The sequence below is a fragment of the Canis lupus genome, chromosome 36 (assembly GCF_048164855.1).
Source record: "Canis lupus baileyi chromosome 36, mCanLup2.hap1, whole genome shotgun sequence".
Lineage (NCBI taxonomy): Eukaryota > Metazoa > Chordata > Mammalia > Carnivora > Canidae > Canis > Canis lupus.
Window position 1 is genome coordinate 13500926 of NC_132873.1, and position 23479 is coordinate 13524404.

General features: G+C 36.2%; 1 protein-coding gene across 18 annotated transcripts in view; it reads right to left on the reverse strand.

Moving 5' to 3' along the window:
- Positions 1-23479, reverse strand: part of MAP2 (microtubule associated protein 2) — a 294178-nt gene that overhangs the window by 181376 nt on the left and 89323 nt on the right. The gene's annotated exons all lie outside the window — the stretch shown is intronic.

Genomic DNA, 23479 nt, shown 5'->3' on the forward strand with positions numbered 1-23479 from the left:
CTAAGGCCAGGATTTCAATGCTCTGTTCTCTACAGAGAAATGTATCGAGAGAAAAAAAAAAAGTTATCATTCTAAACCTAAACCACCCTTGAAATCTTTAAAATACATGTGGTATCTAAAGAAACCTAAAATAATCCTAAAATATTGTAATAGATACAAAATAGCTTTAAATGCTTTCCAAATGTTATTCTACCCACCATGTTAGTTTACGGTAGCACTGATTAAATACAAAAAACAGTTGTATATTCTAAGCATATCTGTAAATACCATCCTCTATTACATCATTTATATGTAGAGCTTACTCATATCTGCCATCATATAGGACTTATCTCTTGAAATTTTATTTCATTAAAAAAGGACACATATATTATTACATTGTACCTTCATTTTTGTTACACAAATTTTTTATTTATAGATTTTGAGACTTTATTCCAAAAAATATGGCTAAAATATCAAACTAGTCTCTTCCAAATTAAATGGCTAAAATATCAAACTAGTCTCTTCCAAAATAATCCATCTAAACTAATCTGCCCTGTATTACCAATTTCTTAAGAAGAAAGAGTTAATAAAGTGCAATATATTTCAGAAGGGTAAAGTGAGGTATGTCTGGCACTGGAGTCACACAGACCTGGATAGATTCATGACTTATAAACTCTATGTTCTTAGGCAAATTATTTAATCTCTCTGGCCCCCAAATACCTTGTGGGGTGACTATAACACCTACCTTGCAGAACCTTAAAGAAGAAATGACAGCATGTATAAAAAAAAGTACAGTCTCTGCCCAGAGATGCCAATTAATAAATGGTAGTTATGATGAATAATTAAGACTTCATAACTTTTATAAAGCACATATTTCTGTTTACTATACTCTCTACCCTAATTAAGTTTCTTAAATTAACAGAAAATCTTTATTCAAAAATGCCCTAACACATTCTGAATTAAAGATCAAGTGAAGCTTTACTTTTTTCAAGATAAACTAGCATCCTCTATGCCAAACTTTAGAGCTAAAAACTAATGCATATCCAAGTTCAATTAAATAATGAGTCACTAGAAGAAATGACACAATACATTTCAGTATAATTTGAATTAATTTATACCTGGAGAGGCTCATGTATAAACTAAAAGGACAACTAGAAGCATAATGAAGAAAATAATTCTGGTTCTTTCTGTACTGAGACTATATTTAGATAAAATGGTTAAGTCAACAAAACTCTCATGGAACTTCATAAAAAAAACAAATCATACAATTTTTCAGATAAGCATTTCAGAAACTAATCACAGGTGTATGTATATTGTGTACTATTTCTGTATGTATATTAGTTTTGTTTCCTTGTATTTCAACAGCTTTGAAGGCAATGGCATTGTCTATGTGCCTGCACTATAGCCCCCATCATTTCTGAGCATAATATTGAGAAACTAGCATTCATTCTATTAGTATTTGTTGATTAGTTTGTAATTCAGCCAAGTCCTTTTATTTTTTTATTATTATTATTTTTTAATTTATTTATGATAGTCACGCAGAGAGAGAGAGAGGCAGAGACACAGGCAGAGGGAGAAGCAGGCTCCATGCAGCGGGAGCCCGACGTGGGATTTGATCCCGGGTCTCCAGGATCGCGCCCTGGGCCAAGGGCAGGCGCTAAACCGCCGCGCCACCCAGGGATCCCCAGCCAAGTCCTTTTAAAGGTCTGAAATAACCAACCTCGGGGTGATGCTAATAGACTCTGGACTCACAGTGAAGACTCTCATTGATATTCTTGAATTTTTTACCTATTTCCTTCACCTGCCTCAGATATAGCCTTCAATGTATTTTATGGGGAAACTACATTACTGACTAATATGAGTTTAATTTCCTTTCCCTTCCGCTGCTCACAGAGGTATTAAGAAGCATTGAAATGATAATAACATCAACCATATTTGCTGTTTGGCATCTGTGCCAAATACTCTACATATGATTTTATTTCTAATCTTCAGGTAATAATAGAATAATAGATACCATACTAGTATCTGGCTCAGCAAGGTTAAGTAACTCACCCAAGGTCACAGCAGGCAGGTTCAAGTTGGTTCACCTAATTTGAGCATCATTATAGGATATTTGATCATGAACACAGATCATCTCTGTGTCTCACACGCAAACATATTGGCCAATTTTTGTTAAGGGCACTTTGACGTTTTGGATTTGTGCCTATGAATACTGTCTCCATTGGACACTTTACAAGTGGTTAATTCAATTTATGATAAAATAAATGAGATGTACTTTGAAAATAATGCTTAGAGGAGAAAGGAAAAACAACAATGGATTCATGACCTTTGTGGTGATCAACACTCGGTTGAAAGAGCTTTTAGTGGATTTCCAACCACGACTAACATTTTTGCTATTTCAAATCACTTACTCACAAGCAAACAAGTTCTTCAAATCCTCTTTGGCAAAATAATAATAATGAAGTATCTTTAATGTTTGCTACTTTCTTTGAGCCAGTTGAAATAAAACGCAATTCAATCCAAAAAAAATAAAGACAAATCAGCATGTCAGACCTGTCTTCTGTGCATATGACTTTGGATATAAACAGAATTGGTAATAAACCGGCTTGGGAGAAATGTGGTATTCATTGGAAAAGATGAATGCAAATGCCCAGTATATGCTGTATTGAAATTTCCAGTAAATTTCCATATTATGCCCCTCTGCCTCTGTAGTTAATAAAAACACTTTATGAAACTGAGATGCTGAAAAAACAAGTACTTCTTTCCCAGAACAGGTCACATTGATTTAATCAAATCTATTGTTGAATACCCTAATGCCTTTTCATTAAGAAGGAAGTTACAAAAAAAAAAAAAAAGAAGGAAGTTACCCTCCTCAATAAGAACAAAGTTAACCAACTCTTAAATAGATATGTGTTAGAATATGTAACAAAAAATATTATTGTTGCTAGTAAGTTAATCATGAAAAAATAATCAGATCTTTCTTTAAGAATCAGGTATATTTCAATAGCTTAATTAATTTTTAACTCAAGACTACATCTGTAAGACTGGTTTTTCTAATAAATTATCAAAATGATATATTTTATGTGGGATCCTGATGTTTAAATCAGAGGACAATATCATTTTGGCAACTGATGATATTCTTAAATTTTAGTTCAATTTTATGTTCATTTGATCGCTGATCCTACAATTGTCCAGGATCATTATTACTCTGAGGGTTATCTGAAAAATTTATGGATTATTTCTGTTCTTACAGAGTGCCACGTGTAAAGACCAGAGTAAATATCTTATTTAGAATAATTGAACAATGTTTCTTTCCTTTTTAAAAATATTTTATTTATTTATTTGTGTGTCTATGTGAGAGAGAGAGCATGAACCGGGAGGAGGGTCAGAGGAAGAAGCAGAGTCTCCATTAAGCAGGGAGCCTGATGTGGGACTCAATCCTAGGACTCTGGGATCATGACCAGAGCTGAAGGCAGACGCTTAACTGACTAAGCCACCCAGGTGCCCTGAACAATGTTTCTGTAATAGATGTGAATGCACTGTTTGTAATGAATTGAGTGTAATTAATTCTGTATTCATGTCCATTCCTTCATGATTCCGCCACTCATGTGACCTAATTTAAAACACGAATCAGGGGATCCCTGGGTGGCTCAGCGGTTTAGTGCCTGCCTTCAGCCCAGGGCATGATCCTGGAGTCCTGGGATCGAGTCCCACGTCAGGCTCCCTGAATGGAGCCTGTCTCTCCCTCTGCCTGTGTCTCTGCCTCTCTCTCTCTCTCTGTGTCTCTCCTGAATAAATAAATAAAATCTTTAAAAATTAAAAAAAAAAAAAAACATGAATCAGGGAGCACCTGTGTGGCTCAGTGGTTGAGTGTCTGCCTTGGGCTCAGGGCCTGACCCCAGAGTCTGGGGATTGAGTCCCATGTTGCGCTTCCTACGAGGAGCCTGCTTCTCCCTCTGCCTTCTCTCTGTGTCTCTCATGAATAAATAAATAAAGTCTTAAAAAAAATAAAGACATGAATTAGAATATCTGGACTAGTCATTTAAAGTAGCTAATATCTTTTGCAGAAAAAAATTAATATTCTCCACTCTGAATACCAAAGGAAAACAATATATTGGCCTTTATGCTGAGATGCTCATTTGAATATTAAATATAGAAGCAATTTTGTGATCTTATTGTCCCTAAAGGACTCTTTTCCCTAAAGAATATCCAGAAAATTGGTCTTAATTTTAGGACTATAGACCTCACTGGTTGTCTTATTCTATGGTTCTGTGATCCTCATCATTCTTGGTGACTTGTTCTGAAAAGAAATCACTTATTATTAACATCATTTAAGTCACTGAATATCATAATCTAATTATGTTTACATTTAATAATAAATGTCAAACTTTTGAATTTAAAAATTCAATATACTTTTCTGTGTCTATAATGAGGAATAGTGCAAATTGTTATTGACAAACTCAAGGAAGACATATTTATTGATTTGCCCAAGCACACAAAAGCCACATTAATTCAGAATAGTGGTTTTGGCCCAGAATCTGTCACTAAGATGAGCTCAGAGAGTACAGGAAATATGCAGTAACTACTTTCTGTGACTGTTGGCTTGAGGAAAACTTAAAGAAAATTTTTTAAAAAGTAAAAAGGTTAAATTTTGAGGATTTGCTTTTATGTAATGCATTCTTGGGTACCATCTCCATTAAAAAATTAATAAGATACGGCACTTTACAAGGTCAACATTAACTAAACACTTTCCATTCTCATGATCTGCCAGTGAAATGCATTTTCATGTTCATGTCATTGATAAAACTGATATCTAGGGCTACCAAGTAAGTCCTAAGTAAAGTGAAATATCTAATGAATTTCAGGGACACATCAAAAATTTTCCTTTTTCATGCTTAAGAAATCAAGTTTTTTAAAAAGTTTTTTTTTTTTTTTTAAAAAAAGACTTATTTATTTCAGAGAGAGAGGGGGCACCTGCAAGTGGGGAGAGGGGCAGAGGGAGAGAATCTTAAGCAGACTCTGGCTACCATGAAGCCCAACTCAGGACTTGATCTTACAATCCTGAAATCATGACCCTGAGATCATGTCAGCTGTAATTAAGATTCAGACGGTTAACTGAATCACCCAGGAGTCCTTTTTTCGAGTTTTTCTTTATATCCCAATCATTTAACATCCAGTGTAATTTGCTCTTGATATCAGTCTACTGTATTTGCTATTTACTCTTGGATCACATAGGGAAAAAAAACCCTGCAAAATGCAAGCCCTCCCACTGTTGTGAGCTGCCTTCAGATTACATTCACACATATTACTAAACATATTCAATGCAAACCCTCCTTTGGTGCACCCCAATAGGTGAAAATGACACTAAAGGAGAAGACAAAAATTTCCATCCTGGTTAGGCACAAATACATGTTTCTTCTGCCCAATTCACTGCATAGATTTTTCATGGGTTTATATTTTTTAAAATTTTTTTTAAAATTTCCTTAGATTAATAAGAAACTAAGTTTGTGCTCTGAAATAGCTTCATATTCTAAAAGTTAAATATCGGGCAGCCCTGGTGGCACAGCGGTTTAGTGCCGCCTGCAGCCCGGGGTGTGATCCTGGAGACCCAGGATCGAGTCCCACGTCGGGCTTCCTGCATGGAGCCTGCTTCTCCCTCTGCCTGTGTCTCTGCCTCTCTCTTCGCTCTCTCTGAATGAATAAATAAATAAATCTTTAAAAAAATAAAAATAAAAGTTAAATATCCTTATAAAAATGGGCCTGAAGAATGAAAATTTTAAGTTAATATATCAGTAATATTCACTGTCTTAATATTGCTTCATATTTCTTCAACAGATATCAAAACGTGATTCCAGAGCTACTATAAAGGGGGAGGTCTACAATTTTGAAGGCATGAGATAATTTCCAGAGTTACTATTGTGAACTCAAATATGTTAGAATCAAAACCACCTTGTAGCTTAGCCAAAGATTTCATCTATATAGCGTCTGTTCTAGAAGCTCTGAATCCATTCTAAATAATCAGTCTGAAGAGATCATTTATAGCTAGAGCAAGAGCATTTAATGAGTTGGGAGTTGGCTGACATCTAATATTTCCCCAGTATAAGCTTATATCATCAGTATTTAAATTTTTTTACAGGAACATAATTTGATCTGTAGTATATCTCAATCTATGATTGGCCCTATAACTGCATATCAAATCACTTGGCTTTCCTGATGTCAGCCCAAACTCAAAATGCATCATCTTGATAAATCCATTAAAGTCATTGGCAAGAAATACATAGATGGCTGGAGCAATAATACTATGAAAATGTGACATCATTTTGCCTGTGTATATTTGTACATGTCATAAATAACTGAGGTATACTTGTAAATATCTAGTCGTTTATGGCACAGATCAGGTAACTAACAGTTTCATAATTCAGTTGTCTCAGAGGTGCCTGGGTGGCTCAGTCAGTTAATTGTCTGCCTTTTGCTCAGGTCATGATCCCAGGGTCCTGGAATGGAGCCCTATGTCAGGCTCCCTGGTCAGCAGGGAGTTTACTTCTCCCTCTCCCTTTGCAGCTCCTTCTGCTTGGGCTGCCTCTCTCTCTCTCTCAAATAAGCAAAATCTTAAAAACAAACAAACAAACAAACAAACAAACATCAGCTGCCTCAATCTGAGACAGTGCTGAAATAAAAAGCAAATAATTAAAATGCCAATTTATTAGAATTTATTTTTACCTATAATCTGTCTCATTCTAATAAACTTTTGAAAAAGTTAATTTTCTGGAGGTTTTTGACAAAATTTATTCTAAATTTACAAATGTATAATAACTGGAACAAAGACAAAACGTAATCCTAGTTCAGTTACTATTATAAGAGATCAGCTTATAGAAAAAAAACAATGAGGAACAGAATAAGTAAAAATCTTAAAGTATACTAGCTTCTATTTTTATTTTTTTTTTAATTTTTATTTATTTATGATAGGCACACAGTGAGAGAGAGAGAGGCAGAGACACAGGCAGAGGGAGAAGTAGGCTCCATGCACCGGGAGCCTGACGTGGGATTCGATCCCGGATCTCCAGGATCGCGCCCTGGGCCAAAGGCAGGCGCCTAACCGCTGCGCCACCCAGGGATCCCTATACTAGCTTCTATATTATTTTAATCAAACAATTATATTTAATTTGGTATGTGAGAAAACCTTAAAAACAATGCATACAATATGATAATACATACAACATACAATGTAGTATAACTGAAAAACTTTAAAAGTTATGTGAAAAAATACATTACCTATCACTAACTTTACCCTGCTTTGCAATTTTATTAATGGAGGCTAAACTACAATCCTCCCCAAAATGTAGTGACTATACTGCATTCTCATTATTGGCTTCACAGCTTTCTCTTTACTCCAGTTCAAAGTCATTGATTAGTTTTTCTCTATGAAAAAAGACTGTAAGGGAAGAATGCCTTGAACCAAGCATGCATGGCTGAAAAACACATTTATGGTAGATGAAGAGGTGTTGAGTAGGGAATGGACATCTCTGAAGCAGTAAAGAGCCTGAAGCTTTCTTTGCAAGAACCTGTCTATGACATTGCAAAATTCCAAGCGTTCCTTGGAAATGATAAAGATATCCAGGGACATTTTCAAGAGTAAATCAGGAAGTTACATTTTGGTGGCTTCAAGGGTGAAAATCCTTAGAGAAAAATAAAATACCAGGAACAACTGGGTATATTTTATTACTTGGATGAACTTAGAAAATGTGAAGTGGAAGAAGTCAGAATAAAAACATCCACATATTATATGACTCCATTCATATGAAAATTCAGTATAGGGAAATCTATAGAGATAGCAAGTAGATGAATGGCTGCTTAGGGCTGAGGGTGGAGGGAAAGCTGGGAGGTGATAGCTAAAGGGTTCAGGATTTCTCTGTGACATCATAAAAATGTTCTAAAGTTGACTGGTGAAGATGGTTGCACATATCTGTCAATAAACTAAAAACCATTTTACTGTATATTTTAAATGAATGAAAGGTATGGTATGTGAATTATATTGCCCCAAAAAGCTATTTAAAAAAATAAAATACAAGTGTTCCACGTAACAGAATACATTAAGTATTCCAGTCAATAAAATGCAAGACAGGGTTCAGACCTTCTGATCTCACAGACATTTCTACGTGTCACTACAGAGTAGCTTTAACACTACTATAATTTTAAAGCAGTAATTCACTTAAATATTGAATTGTGACTCTTGTAAAATTTGTGGCAATTGAGAAAGATATCCTTGTTATATAATTCTATCTCCTATCTGAATAAAATTGAGGTACAGCTTAAAAAAAAAAAAAGCTGATAGGATCAAGAAACCAGAAAGAATAAAAAGCCCTGCATACTTGAAAGTCAGGAGAGAGGTGAGATTTTATAAAGTAATTTGGAAGGGCTAAGCAATGTTATCTTTGTATATTTACTTTGAGGACCTCCAGAAAATACTGCGTTCCGCTACACACGTACACAACAACTTCTTCTAGTAGATTAGAATCCCACCATAAACCCCAGACAAATGGCTAAATCATAGACCATGCAGTCGCCAAGAGTAAGAACTCTGGAAGCAGATAATCTGTGGACTGGAATTTCTATTCCCCTATTTATCCAAGTGGCCTCAGGCAAAGCCATCAACTTCTCAAGGCCTGTGACTCCTTATCTGTAATGTGGAGATCCTAACAGTGACTGACTTATAAGGGTTCAATGAGATAACACCAGGACAGGAAATAGATTAGCCAGTGCTGAACACATACCCAAGAAATGTTAGCTGTTATTAAAGGCAAACTAACAAAAGGTCTCACATCAGTTACTTGCAGGGCTCAGAAGTAATCAAATAAGCCTATGCTTTAAGGTGGAGGTTCCACACATTTTTGGCAGGTCATCTTGGTATTTTGCATAGCCTCTTGCGGCAGCCAAGCTTGTTCCCTTTGGAACCCAGGTGTCTTGGGATTCCCTGGTTACTTCTGCCAGCACTCAGCTTCCCTTCCCTCCAGCTGGACCAAGTTACTGCTTACACCCTCCTTGTGTTAGAATTCCTAGAAAGACTTGCTACCTGGACCAGCTATCCTTACCCTGCCTCACCCTAGTTCTCTAAGGAATGGTCTTGACCTATTAGCAACTTTCTTGTCCTCCCCTGGAGGGTGGCAATTACATCACTTTTCCCAGCACAAACCAATTTAGGTCCTTAGTGACCTCTTAGGATGGCCAGAAACTTTTGTCTAATCTGAACTGGAAGCAAGGCCTGACAATGAATCCTTTGTTTTAAAGGGCTGTGTCCTATTAACAAAATAATTCCTCATGCCTTAGAAATTTTTCATACAACAAAAGAAGAGTAGAAGGAAATTTGCCAAAATGCATACTGTAGCAGCATCTGGGTGGTACAGTCATGGGCTCTATGCTTCATTCTGCTTTATACCGTTCTGTACTTTTCTAAAATTTCCTCAGTGAGAACAGGACAATTAGAAAACCAGAAAAAATATTTAAAAATATATCTCGACTAGGGAGATGGGGGCAGTAGGAAGAGTAATGTGAAAGCAAAGTCGCACTTATTTTACAAGACTTGCTTTTGAAATGGTAAAAATGGGGCACTGAGCACAGAAGGTAGTATGGAACTCTTAAAAGGAAAAGAAAAAAGAGTCTGGAAGGAAAAGTGGTGTGTGTAGGGGAAGGTGAGTAGTGGGCAGATCTCAGCTACTTAATGAGCTCACCCAAGAGCAGGCTAATAATTTGTAGTTTGTAAGGTATATTAATTTACTGGTGAAAAAGTCATTAAGCTTGTTGGTCAACTAAAACAACCAACTCACTGAGTCAAACAGCAAATGCAAACAGCTGATAGGTCTAGTCCACACCATTTGTAACCCAGAATTCCAGAATAACAGCTAAAACAAAGATAAAAGATGCAGTGAGAAAGCACTGAAGGCAGGCCATCTATACATGGTCAGTTCCAGAGTTCAGAATCTCTGAGTGATGTTTTTTGGGCATCACAGCAAGATTTAGATGGTAGGTTCTGGATTAATTTCCCTTGGATCCAGGCCCAGTCAGTTACTATCTCCAAGACCATGGAAAAATTGTTTACTTTTACTAAATCTCAGTTAAGTCATCTTTAAATGAGAAGAATAATAATACCTAGTTCTCATAACTGTTTGGATTCAGTGAAACAACACATGACAAGGACTTAATATTCTGTAAAAATTAGACATGATGATGTAGAAAATGATTATGCTAATGAAGACGTTGTATAAAATAAGCAAGCCCTAGATTGTATGAGAGTTGAAGTCATACCTCGGGATCCTATTTTCTAATGAGCCAAAGGAAGGAAATAATCAACATGAATATTTTAGAAAGGAATAACATTATTTAAAGACACTTTCTCTCAGTAAGATCTTTCCCGTAGAGACCTAAGGTTGGTTGCCTAAGAATACCCTAATTTGATTAATGACCAAAACTGATTGTACCTGGATAATTAAACTCACTTAAATTTAGCATTAAAAACAGAAAGAGGTACTGACTGCAAAATTAGTTCAAGCCAATGATCCACATACTGCAAATTTTATTATTCAAACTTATTATTCAAATTTTCTTAAAATTCAAAACTTTTATTAATCAAATTAGTCAAAGTAACTTAAATTTTAAAAACCACTTGAAACCATACTGACAAATTAGTCACATAAGTCAACCAATAAACATCTTAAGAATTTTGAAGGCAAATTTTATTCAATATCTGTCTCAATATTCACAAGACTAATTTGCATGTGTAGCAAACACACATTTAATTATTTTATAACTTATTTCACAAAAGTCTTTCTCAGGCTTGTAAAAGGACTGTTTGCATTTTCTTTTCTGTAGCACTCAAATATAGCAAACGCTAAATGGCACTAGACATGTCTTCTTAAGTTAAATGGCTTTAAAAGCCATGCTATTAAATGATGAAAAAAAAAAAATCCAAACTTCAAGAGAGGAAGCGCAGATGTTTTGGGACACAGAATATGGACAAAATTAACGCACAACATGAAAAGACTCGGGTACAATAAAAACATCGAAACAAAGAAGACATTGTCTTTTCTTTACTATTAATCTGTTTCTTTCTCTCCTTTGTTTTTCTTATGAAGAAAAGGAGTATTAAGAATTTCCCACTTATCATGTCACCTGATTTGCTCAATAAAGTTTTACCCATTACCTGGATCTGATCAGAAATTAAACATAGCAAAGGCCCTAGCCAGCTTTGGAGAGTCTGCAAATGAAAGAAATATCTCATGGCATCAGCATAAATAGTGGAAATTTAGTATTTCATTCATTCAGTCAGTAGCTAGCTACAGGTTATTACCCTTAACAGGGAGGTTCTAAAGATGAATGAAGCAAGCCAAATACATCCCAACGACACTGAAGAGATCCTGGGACACAAAAGTAATGGGGGAGACACATATTTTGTGATCAAATGTACATGGGTAAAAATCCAACTCCATTTCTTTATTATCTATGTGACCTTGAGCAAGTTAATTCTAATCCTCAGCTCCTTCAACTACGAAAGAAAGTGAGTTACTGGTTGGTTATAAAGAATAAATTATTGGATTGTTATAATGAAAAATATGATAATATACATCAGGAACCTAGCATGCTGCCTGGAACGTCATAAATGTTCTCTTATCAACACAAATTACTAGGATTTATGATTTAATTCAAGCTGAGAAAAATGCTTAGTCTTTTAAATAGCAGGCAACTTTAAGGTCTCAAATTACACAATTTGCAAGATATTTAATTTCCTCTCTATATTTGTCCTATAATCATGTAACTGATCAGTAAACATTCACTGCAACCCTAATAATCTGCACTTCCTCCTCTGATTAACAAAATAAATAGAGCTAATTCCAGTGTGGCAGAGGCTACAAATTGTCCATTATCCATTCTCTCCTTCCTCTTCAGCAAAGAATCCTCAACAGTTAGTTGGGCCCATATTTATTCTGAATAAATGTTACATTTCATCTCAATAACAAGGTTTGACCAATAACTACTTTCTAGTAAATGGGAATTAAGAACAAAAGATGTCTTTGACTAGTAGGAAATATGCATACTAGGTAGGACCAGGCTCTTCTCCTGTTCTTTCCTCTTCCCGTTCTCTGGTACCCCTACCTGTCAGACAACGGGCACAAACAACCATCGTGAACATAGAATGGAAGGTGCATGTTGAAGGTGGCAGGGCAGAAACAGAGAGGACATGTAGTCCTTGATGATGATGGAGTACTATGCCAAACTTATATTGATTTAAGTTACTGTTATTTCAAATTTCAGACTTTTCGTTAAGATAGCAAATTTTAAAAACAATTTTAAACCATATTGACAAATATTTTTCAGGTTTTTTTCATTCTCCCCTGGATCCAGTCAAAATTAAAAATACCTAAGAAAAACTCTGCTCTCAATACTCAGAATTGTTGGATTCATTTTCCTTCCACAGTTACTAATTGAAAAGAAAAAAGGAAAACTTAGGCCATATGTAATCCAAACAGATTCCTTCAGCAGTCCGGAAGCAAGTAACTAACTTGTCTAGGATAGATAAGAGTACAATTAAAGTTTATGGTTAAAATGAGAAATAAATAGCTTTTAGGTACTTAGTGACATATACATATTTGCCCAAAGTATTTATTGCTTCTCCCTGGAGCATTTTTCATCTTGCTGATACCCTTTAGGGGTTGATGAATCTGCTTGCCTCCTACTTATTTCAAATGGAATTCTACTTTTAGAGCAACTTAAGGGATTTTTAGGGGACTTTTTGTCATTATAAATTAAATACACTAATAAATAACATTCTTAGTTATCGAGTCATATTTTTTTTTTCTTGGAGAGCTATTTTAATGGACTTAATGATAATGTCTATGATTTGCATAGAACTGTGTTTTTCATCCCTCATGTCTGGCAACGCCCCTCATTTCATAAGTTCAAACATTACCTCTTCATCAGAGCACACATATAATCATTTGCTGCGAAGTTCATTTCCAATGTATTGACTACAAGTTGGCTTGAACTCAATGCTCTGCTAATTAGATATAATCATGATGACAACACAATTCCAGTTTTCCAAACTTGCTTATTTCCCTTGAAAATGTAATGTCTTGTTGCTCTAATATTGCACATTTGATGCTTGCTGCTGCTTCATCCACATCCCCCCTTTCCTAACTATAGTCATCCTTAGTTCTCATCTAGACCAGGGAAACTCCATTTTGAAGGACAAATAGCACCTCCTTTTTCTTAGTTTAAACACAAAGATTATTAAGGAACCACAATTAATTGATCTTCCTCATAAAGAGAGACTAGAGATGTGATTCTGCTTTTAAATGTGTTTTAAAAATGGGCTCAGGCAAAATAAGGATATATATTTCTGCAGGTCAGATGATAACATGAGTTCAGCTACCCTTCCAGTTCCTTTTCTGAGAGATAGCCCTAAATCCTTGTGTCTTTTAGGTACAGTAAAAAGGTCTGGGGCTGGAAGCAAAGCTTGCAAGGCTGAACTCTCAGTATATTAACCAAACTACAATCAAATTAAGAGTGAAATGTGGCATCTCAAATATCCTTCCATAATTGGTACAAGCAATTTTAGCCAAAAAATAGATGCAATATTAGGTTATTTTATAAATTCAAGCAGATTTTGTACACAAACACTTAAAAATGGGCAATCATTCCTTTCTCTAAAATAGAAATATTTTAGAGAGAAATGAATAATATCTGGTAATGTTTCTTTTTCTAAAATATTTTATTTTATTATTTTATTTTATTTATTTTATTTTATTTTATTATTTTATTTTCAGTTATTTATTTTCAGTTATTTTGAATATTTTCCCTGAGGAACAATGGCTCACCCAGCAGATTCTGGGGTTGAATTTACATATGTCCCCTTGGAGTGGGCTGGAGGATGGAGGAAGTGGACATATAACAAGGGATTGGGAATTATAGTTAAGTCTTCCAGAAATCTAACTTTAAATCACTTCTATGAGAACATAGCCACATATGGTGGCACACTAAGCATCTGAGAAGAATCTAGAAGAGATGGTTTTTTAATCAAGTGTGTAACCTCCAGTTATGGAATGAATAAGTCATGAGAATAAAAGGCACAGCAAAAAGGAATACAATACAGTCAACGATATTGTAATAGTGATGTAACGGGACAGATGGTAGCTACATTTACAGTGAACATAATATATAAACTTGTCAAATCACGAAGTTGTATACCTGAAACTAATATAACGTTGTGTGTCAACTATAATCAATAAAAGAAAAAGAAAAAAGAAAAAAAAATCAAGAGTGTGTAAACTCATTGTAGTGAAACAAGATACCATTGATGATGGGAATTGTGGGAAGTGGAGAGAAAGAGAAGAGAGGGAGAATGCATGTGTATGCGGGGGAAGAACAAAGACCAATGGACATCAGCAGATGAATGGTAACAGCAACTAGATTTCTTTGTTCAACAAATATTTAGTGAGTTGGGCTGTGGGTTCGGGATTCATCAGAGATCAAAAGAGAAAATGCTCCTGCTCTCATAATTGTTCTAGTTAGAGGAAATAAATAATGATACAAATTTTAAAAATCAGATATTTTTACAACATATAAGTGCTACTAGAGAAAGATATAGGGTAAGGTATATCGGAGTTAACTGTTCATTTCTCACACAGGGCAATGTACAAAGGATGCCTACCAGATAAGAGCTACCACAAGAAACTGAGACAATTCCAACCTGCAACTTTAGCAATGACTTATCCCCAGATGCCAGGATTAGTATGAAAAATTCCAGATAGTAAGGGTGTAGAATTCATGGGAACCCTCCAGCCTACAGGTCTACCTCATTCATATAGTCATAGATCTAGTTTAAGTAGGTCTGGGAGAGAAAAGAAAGTATTTGTTGGTTCTGTCTTTCAGCTTTACAGATTCTGAACTATATCCCATCCGCCGATGTATTGTGGATGTTCAGGCTTAGGAAAGAAGTTTGCACATTTTATATTCCAGGTCTGAAATGAAATTTTTCCAACACACAATGACCATGATCAGAAAACAGGAATACTGTTTGATTTAGTTATAGCTTTTAATACAGTAACACTTCCTTCTTTCACTTTCAGAATGGCAGAAAATAGTCAGGATTGAGGTCAGCCAATGTTTCTGAAAGGATCCAGCACAGAAAGTTCAATTAGGAGGTAAATTCTATGAATTCTACAGCAACTTCTTGGTTATTTTTCAACACATAGTATAGATGCAAGACAGAAGGATTTGCTCCCAGAGTCCTACCCTTTTTAAATTTATAAATGCTTACATCCTGAGCTGCAAATGCTCATGTGCCTTACCCAAATAAATCTAGAGTGCTCTAAACATATACCATCCCAACACCTACCCCTCCAAAAACAGAAAGAAACAAACCCCAAAAAACAAAAGGCTGGGAAAAGTCTCATTTCAGTACCCTTCTCCATGTGCTCATATGTGGACATTTATCTGCATATTCTTAGAATTGCATTTCCCTCCAATTTCAGAATTCTCAGGCACTCAATGAAATAAGCTGTTTGTCTTTGTGTATTATTATTATAACTTTTAGTTTTCTGCATTCTCATGAGGTCACTTCCTAGACTTGTAGTTTCCTCTTTTAGACCACAGCTGCACCAAGCTGACTGCTACACTCAAGAGCATATGACACAGGAAAAAAGTGATGGGCACTCCCAATCCACTAATGGCTGAGAACATGTTCTGAATTGTCAGACTGTTTTTCAACGTCCATGGTACGTTTCATTATGTGGACATCTCCTCTGCGTCACTTTTTAAGTTTTGAAAATATCAAAATCATGACAAGAGATGGGAAGAATTCCATTTTGACAAAATGAAAAACACAAAAATTCTTCTACTCAGAAAAAAAATGTAATGGAGAAAATAAAGGCAAAAATAGAATTGGCTAGAAGCCAGCAACCACAAGAAAAGAAATCTTGCAGGAAATGGAACTAATCAGTTACTATAGTGAAGATTTTTTTTCCCAGACTTTCTTTAGGAAGGAAAAAAAAAGAAATTGTAAATCAATATATAAACTAAGTTTGGACAAAGCTACATATGTAGTCTTGAAGTATATACAATTTCATATGAAAGCTTTTTTTTTTTTAAGATTATATTTATTTACTCATGAAAGACACACAAGAGAGGCAGAGACATAGGCAGAGGCAGAAGCAGGGAGCCTGATGCAGGACTCGATCCCTTGACCAGGGAACAGGCCGTGAGCTGAAGGCAGATGTAACTGCTGGGCCACCCAGGCGTCCCTCCCCCATATGAATGTTTTTTGAAAGGACAGCAGAGTTTTTACTTAGTGGAATTTCCAAAGTTAATCTTCTTGAGATTCTTCTGACAGCCTAGTAAAACCTTAGTAAGACTGGAGCTTTTGAGGAGTAGGGTCTGATATAATTATGCCATGATACCCTTTCCAAAGGCATAATTATCTTTGTCCCTAACTCAAGTCACTCCAAGGATCAGTCCATTCAGGAATGGGCTTGCTCTGTCAGAACCTTCCTCAGCTCAGCAACAGTCACTGCCTACATATTAGCCTTCCATGAACTAATAGTTATCCACACACTGGCAAATTCTATAATATGAGAAAGTTGCTACTTTGGGTTGTTCTCTCATCATAACTTCCTCATCTAACTTGGTTATTTTGGCATAAGATATACCAATTGTTTTTTAACTGTTTTATGCCTAAGAAATACCAATTCTAAATATGGAGATGGAAAATTGGCATCCGTGTTTTTGAAAATAGATTTAAAAATAATTGCCATTTATTTGCTTGGGATTTTTGGAAAACTGGTATCATCAAACTTGCTAAATAGTCTGTGATTCTAAGTTTAAAAAAATTAGTTGCTTATTTACCTAAAGTTATTATTATTATTTTTTAAAGATTTTGTTTATTTATTCATGAGAGACACACAGAGAGAGGCAGAGACACAGGCAGAGGGAGAAGTAGGCTCAATGCAGGGAGCCCGACGCGGGACTCGATCCCGGGTCTCCAGGATCACGCCCTGGGCTGAAGGCGGCGCTAAACCACTGAGCCACTGGGGCTGCCCCTTGAAGTTATTTTTTTAAAAGTCTGACAGTCTTTGAGTATTGCAGAAATGGCAGATTTAGGGCTGTAAAGGATAAAAAATAAGCTTTATTATATAATGTCCAATACCATATATGTGTTTAGTGTGCAGTGTCAAGAAAAAAAAATGGCATCCAGAAATTGAGACCTTGTCCTGACACCCAGATAGATGACAATGAAAGTATTAAAAACTGAAATATATATACATTAGAAACCATATAGTTTATCTCCAGTTAATTTATAGAAAAGAACACACAGGTCCTAAGAGTCACAGTTTGTTATTCAATGTCATACAGCTGCTTAACAGAAGAGGCAAAAATCAAACTCATCTTTCTGGATCCCAAGGGACACTGGTGGTCACTATTATGGGGTAAGAGAGCTCCAGTCAGTACCAGAACAACACAACAGGTAATGAATTTTTAAAAAAATAATTGGGATCCCTGGGTGGTGCAGTGGTTTAGCGCCTGCCTTTGGCCCAGGGCGCGATCCTGGAGACCTGGGATCGAATCCCACATCGGGCTCCCGGTGCATGGAGCCTGCTTCTCCCTCTGCCTATGTCTCCGCCTCTCTCTCTCTCAATGTGTGACTATCATAAATAAATAAATAATTAAAAAAAAATAAAAAATAAAAATAAAAATAAAAATAAAAAAATAATTGATATGGAACTTTTTCATACCTTGTTATAATCCACAGATGTTTATGCACATATAAATTAATGAAGGTCTGGAGACATTTCATAATCAACATTTCACAGCATTCAGGCAAAAGACATAAGGATGGGAAAAAAGAATGGCTAAGGAAAAGGATTCTGAATCAAAGTGTTCAGTGGGATTTTTTTTCTACCTGCTTGTCTTGTATTTCACAAATATAAGACTGAAAGCTGGTGAACATGTACTTTATGCAGGACACTCTCCTATGTATGTTACATATAATACCTCATTCATTTCCTTTCATTACTATCATAACAATTTTTAACCTCAATTTCTTGAAGCTATTTAATATAGCAATTGTCAAATAGCTAGTAAGTGCTGGAACCTGTGTTTCAACCCATTTCTGTAGGATTCCACAGTCTATATGTGTACCCAATTAATTAAATCTCTTAATTCTTAAAAATTATCCCCCTGACCCTGGCTATGTCCTTATCATTTTCTAAAAAATATATATATTTCTTTTAAAAATTTTCACTAAAGAAGTTGCTTCTGCTTATGGAAAAAAATATATTTCTAAAATTAGACAGAAATAAACATTAAAATTGATTCTAAAAAGGAAAAAATAAGATAACCAGGACTTTCAAAATGAAAATCTTTATATGTATCGAGCATCTAAAATGCCTTCTCAAGGTTTCCATGCCAACCATTCTAGATACTAAAATAAGCTGTGAAACAACATTTACTCACACCACGTTATGTAGTCCTTTGATACATTAAACTGTTTTAATAAGCCCAACTAAATTTTGCATCTTCAGAAAACAGGAGAAAGAACACTGGCACAAATCATCAGTGAGGCAAGCAACATAGTTTTTGTTTTTTCTAAATGAGAGAAGCCTTGACAAACAGATTTAAAGGGGACTTTTCATTTCCGTTAACTTTCTTTTTATGTATTTCCATAGTTAGTCATAGCTTTTCAAAATAGAGTTTTATAAAGTTACGCTTAAAATATAAACAGCACTAAGTGCTTCACACTGAATCTGTAGGAAACAGATCTGGAAATGTAGGGCACTTCCATCCTTGATTCAGACCACCTGGCAAAAAAATAAATGAATAAAAGCCAAATGGAGCTGAACAGGTCTGCTGATTCCTCTCATGCAGTTTAAAGAGATTTCTTTTTTATTTACCAAGCTTCTTAAGGGCTAAGATATTGCACTTTGGTTGACTGTTGAGTATGACTCCAGAGGAAGAAGGGACTCCCGAAAATCAGGAGAGGCAGGAAAGGAAGATGTGGCATGTAGCCCCAGCCCCAACATGCAAAAGGCCATAGGGGAGCCCAGAGAGGATGATTAGAAAGGAATAAACTGCTCAGGACAGCAGTTGAGAGAAGCGTACAAGCCCCTGGGAATAACAGCAACCAGCAGCCCAAGAAGTACCAGTGAGCGTAATCAACACCTACTAGGTACAAAAATTCTATAGCCGGCGGGGTGTGAGGTTACAGAAAAAGGGTAATGACAAGGCATATAATGTCTCTGCCTTCAAGGAACTTAAAATCTAATTAATAAGAAAAATGAAGGTTGATTAAGCAATGTAAATCAAGTGAAGTGCCATGATAGACAAAAGTCAGGGTGTTACAGGAATGCACAACCAAGACATCTGGCCCAGTGGAGGGAGACTTCCCTAAGAAACTGATTCGTAAGCGTGTATCCCAACAGAGCAATGGAGAATAAAGGGAAAGGACACAGCAAAGGATGAGATACTTACTGGAACTAATTTCAGGTGAATACAAATATCCGAATTTAATTTGTGCCTTTGCATAAGCACACGATATGTCATATCTACAAACCAGATTCAGGCAACCAGAGATAAACAGGAAACGACAACTATAAATTCATTAGAGTCACAACTACTCTTATTACATCACCTGTAATTGTGGGCTGCACTGAATTGATGTCTCTGGTTGATTGGTTTGTGTTTCCTGTCTCTAAATAATATGTCTGAGTGGAACACTTCTATTTCTGAGGGGGTAGCATCAACTACTACTTTCCCTGGATGAGGAAGATTTAAGATTTGACCAAAGGTGAAGAGGTAAAAACAAAATGCCAAGTAAGAGCTTTCAGAAAGACCCTAATTAATGACTCTGCTAATAACAATTTCCAGGATTGGAGGCTCATGCCATATCCTTCTCATTGGGAGAGACCTACAACCGCAAGCCTCTTCTACATACTAACAATTTTGAAACTTTTTTTAATATATTGATTTAAACCCTCAATCAATGGCTCCAAATCATAAAATAGATTCACAGTACTTTCAAGTTCTTTGGAAAAGCATTTGTCACAAACATTTCTTGAAACATCCTCTAAGACAATATTTTCCTCAACCTTGACTTTAAGATTTGTCAACCTACTTTGATGACATGACTTAGCACCATTCATCTCAATCTGTACGATTTGTCAGCTCATGCTTCTTCCTCTGCCTTTAGAGTTCAAAATGTTATCTTGTGGCAAATGACATCATCTTTGCTGGGGCCATGTTTGCAGCGCTCCTGACTCCTGCCTTGTACATGTACAGCCATGTCTTTCTGCTCTGATTCGCTCTTGATGTCTGTTACTCCCTTTTCTTGACATCTTCTCTCATATCATTGATGAGATCCAACTGGTGAAATGAAAGGAGCACCACCATTTGCACCAGAGCACTGGTAGGAATGATGCTGAAATGAGCTGTCTGGCTCTACATCCAGAATGAGAAGCTCACCATAGGTTTTGCTACTTCTCTAAAAGTGAGCAGACTGGGGCACCCAGGTGGCTCAGGAGGTTAAGCGTCTGCTTTCAGCTCAGGTCATGATCCTGGGGTCCTGGGATCAAGCCTCTCCCCCCCCCACACACATATTGGTCTGTCTGCTCAGTGGGGAACCTGCTTCTCCCTCTCCCTCCCCCCTGACTTGTGGACTCTCTCTCACTCACTCTCTCTCAAATAAATAAATAAAATCTTAAAAAAATAAAATAAAAGTGAGGAAACTCTCCTCATTTGAATTATATTTGTGAAAACGTCTTCTGAACCAAATCTCTAAATATACAGTCTGTCAAAAAAATTGTGTGTTTTATGATTTTACTTATAGGAAGTCTTATAATGCTGAACAACTGAACTATATTATCAATATTTAATATATCATTTTATTAAAAGGAATATCAAAGGGGCCCTGATCCTCATGAAACATTAATTATTCTAATTAGCATGTGAAGATTGTCCTTTAAAATACATTATAAAATTTTCTATGTAAAGCTTAAACTATTGATCTCAAGATCCCAATTTCCTGGCCTATCAGTTCAAATGGAACATGAATGTGCTTCTAGCATTATCTTTGAAGGGCACAGAGTCACAGCTGACAGAGTTCTGGTATGGCCACATCTCTTTACTGTTCTTACTCTGGGAAGTTTGAAAAGACAGATATAAATCCTTATAGCTGAAGTAGCTTTAAAAAAAAAAAAGGACGGAAAAAAGATTAAAGAGTTTACAAGAAGCAAGGCAGGAACACAAAGGCACACAGATGAAGGTAGGAGGAAGAGGTTATGATCCAATCATACATTCTTTATTCCTTAAGAATAAATTGTGTTGTTTCCTAGTAATGACGAAAAAAGGGTAGGAGGGAAACTTGACAGGTGCTGCCACAAAAAATCTTTTAAAAGCCATCAATAGGGCAGCCCGGGTGGCTCAGCCGTTTAGCGCCGCCTTCAGCTCAGGGTGTGACCCTGGAGACCGGGGATGGAGTCCCATGTCAGGCTCCCTGCGAGGAGCCTGCTTCTCCCTCTGCTTGTGTCTCTGCCTCTCTTTCTCTCTGTGTCTCTCATGAATAAATAAATAAAATCTTTAAAAAAAATAAAAAATAAAAGCCATCAATAGATAACATTTTTAACTTATTAATAGATGAAGACAAATAATTTAGCAAACTCCATGTTGCATGTGGACACACCACAAAAATGTGCTGTAGTGCATGTATGTATTTCAAGGGCTGTTCAAGTTCACTCCTGAATATGAGAAAGCAAGACTGTGCCTGACATGTTCCCTTTGATGGGGTTCAGGGCAGGCCACCCCAAAATGCACTACTCTGGGATTTCATAAATTGCAATTAAAGTTACTCAAGAACAGCTGATGTAAGGACAACTTGATCCTTTTCTGCCTATGAAAGCAGGAAGTAAATTCCCCCTATGAAGGATGCCCTCCCTGCACGTGGAGAATACAAGGCATCCTTACGGCCATCGATAAGGATTTCAAGGCCAAGAAGGCTCTATAAACAAATCTTGCTGCTTCATTAATTTGCTATCCAAGCCCAAACTTCTTTGTCTTGTCAACTCTTCAGAAATTTATTATCATTGTCTACACAGTATAAAAGTTGCCTGCTTTGATCTTTTCTTTGGATCTCGTATCTTTGGGGCCCTCGTATGCACAAAATTAAATGAAATTTGTTTTTCTCCTCTTAATCTTTTATTACAGAGGGTCTCAGCCAAGAACCTAAAAGGGTAAAGGGAAATTTAGCTTTCATATCCTATACCTAGCACACTTCTTGCCACATCACAGTGGTAATTTACCATGTGTCATTTTACACAGACCAAAAATAAGCTTAGCCTGCCTCAACACTAAAATAGGAAATTAGAAGCTCTAAACCTGACTTTGTTTTTTTTTTTTTTAAGATTTTATTTATTTATTCATGAGAGACAGAGAGAGAGGCAGAGACACAGGCAGAGGGAGAAGCAGGCTCCATGCAGGGAGCCCCATGTGGGACTTGATCCCGGGACTCCAGGATCATGCCCTGGGCCAAGGGCAGATGCTTAACCGCTGAGCCACCAGGCATCTCTAAACCTAACTTTGAAGGCAAGTTGGCACTATGAGGGATTTTTAAACGAGGATGCCATGCACCATCTTTAATTTCACTGTCGTAAATCAACATCATCTCAATAAGATAGCAATTCAACATGAACAGAGTTTTGCTCAAAGGTTACCATGTGATATGGGCCAGGGTAAAAATAACCCAATAATACATGATGAAATTTAAAATTCAGTCCACTATATTCTGAAAACTAGAAGTAACCAGGAACAAGGTAAAAATCCTGCTTAAAAAAACAAAAACAAAAACAGAACTATCTTATGAAACTATAACCTCTTGAGAAGGAAATGTCCTTACTTACATGGGAAAATAATTTCCCTTGTTAAAGAATGAGAATTTCCCCTTAAATGCACACCCTTATGATAAGAAGTTAGGTCTTCTCCCCCAGATTAATAAAACAAAACAGAATAAAATGAAATAAAATAATACCTCTGCTGGAAGGATTAAGCCCTTGTGACATTTTTTTTTCCTCTGCACAGAGAATTAAAATATATGTAGGTGAAGGGTGCTGCTTCAGTATTAGTCATTATTAGAGTTTTCTCCATGTCCTTCTTTAGAATGTTAACATATTCACACAAATACGCATTTTCAACTGTTCCAACTATATTTAAAGAGAAATTTTAAGGAGAAAAAAAACCTGTACGGGAAAAGAATGTCCTTATTAGAGCCTATGGGTTTGAGTTCTGTGTAGGTATACATATTAAGGAGTGAATAACTGGATGTCTTATAAGGAAGCCTGGGCTTAGTAATCTCAGGATCTATTTATCATCAGCAGATGCTCACTCGGGGTGCAACCAGAGTGATTACTCCCAGAAAGCTCATAATTGCAGTAATTAGGGTCACATGACCTCCAGCCAGCATAGCCTTAAA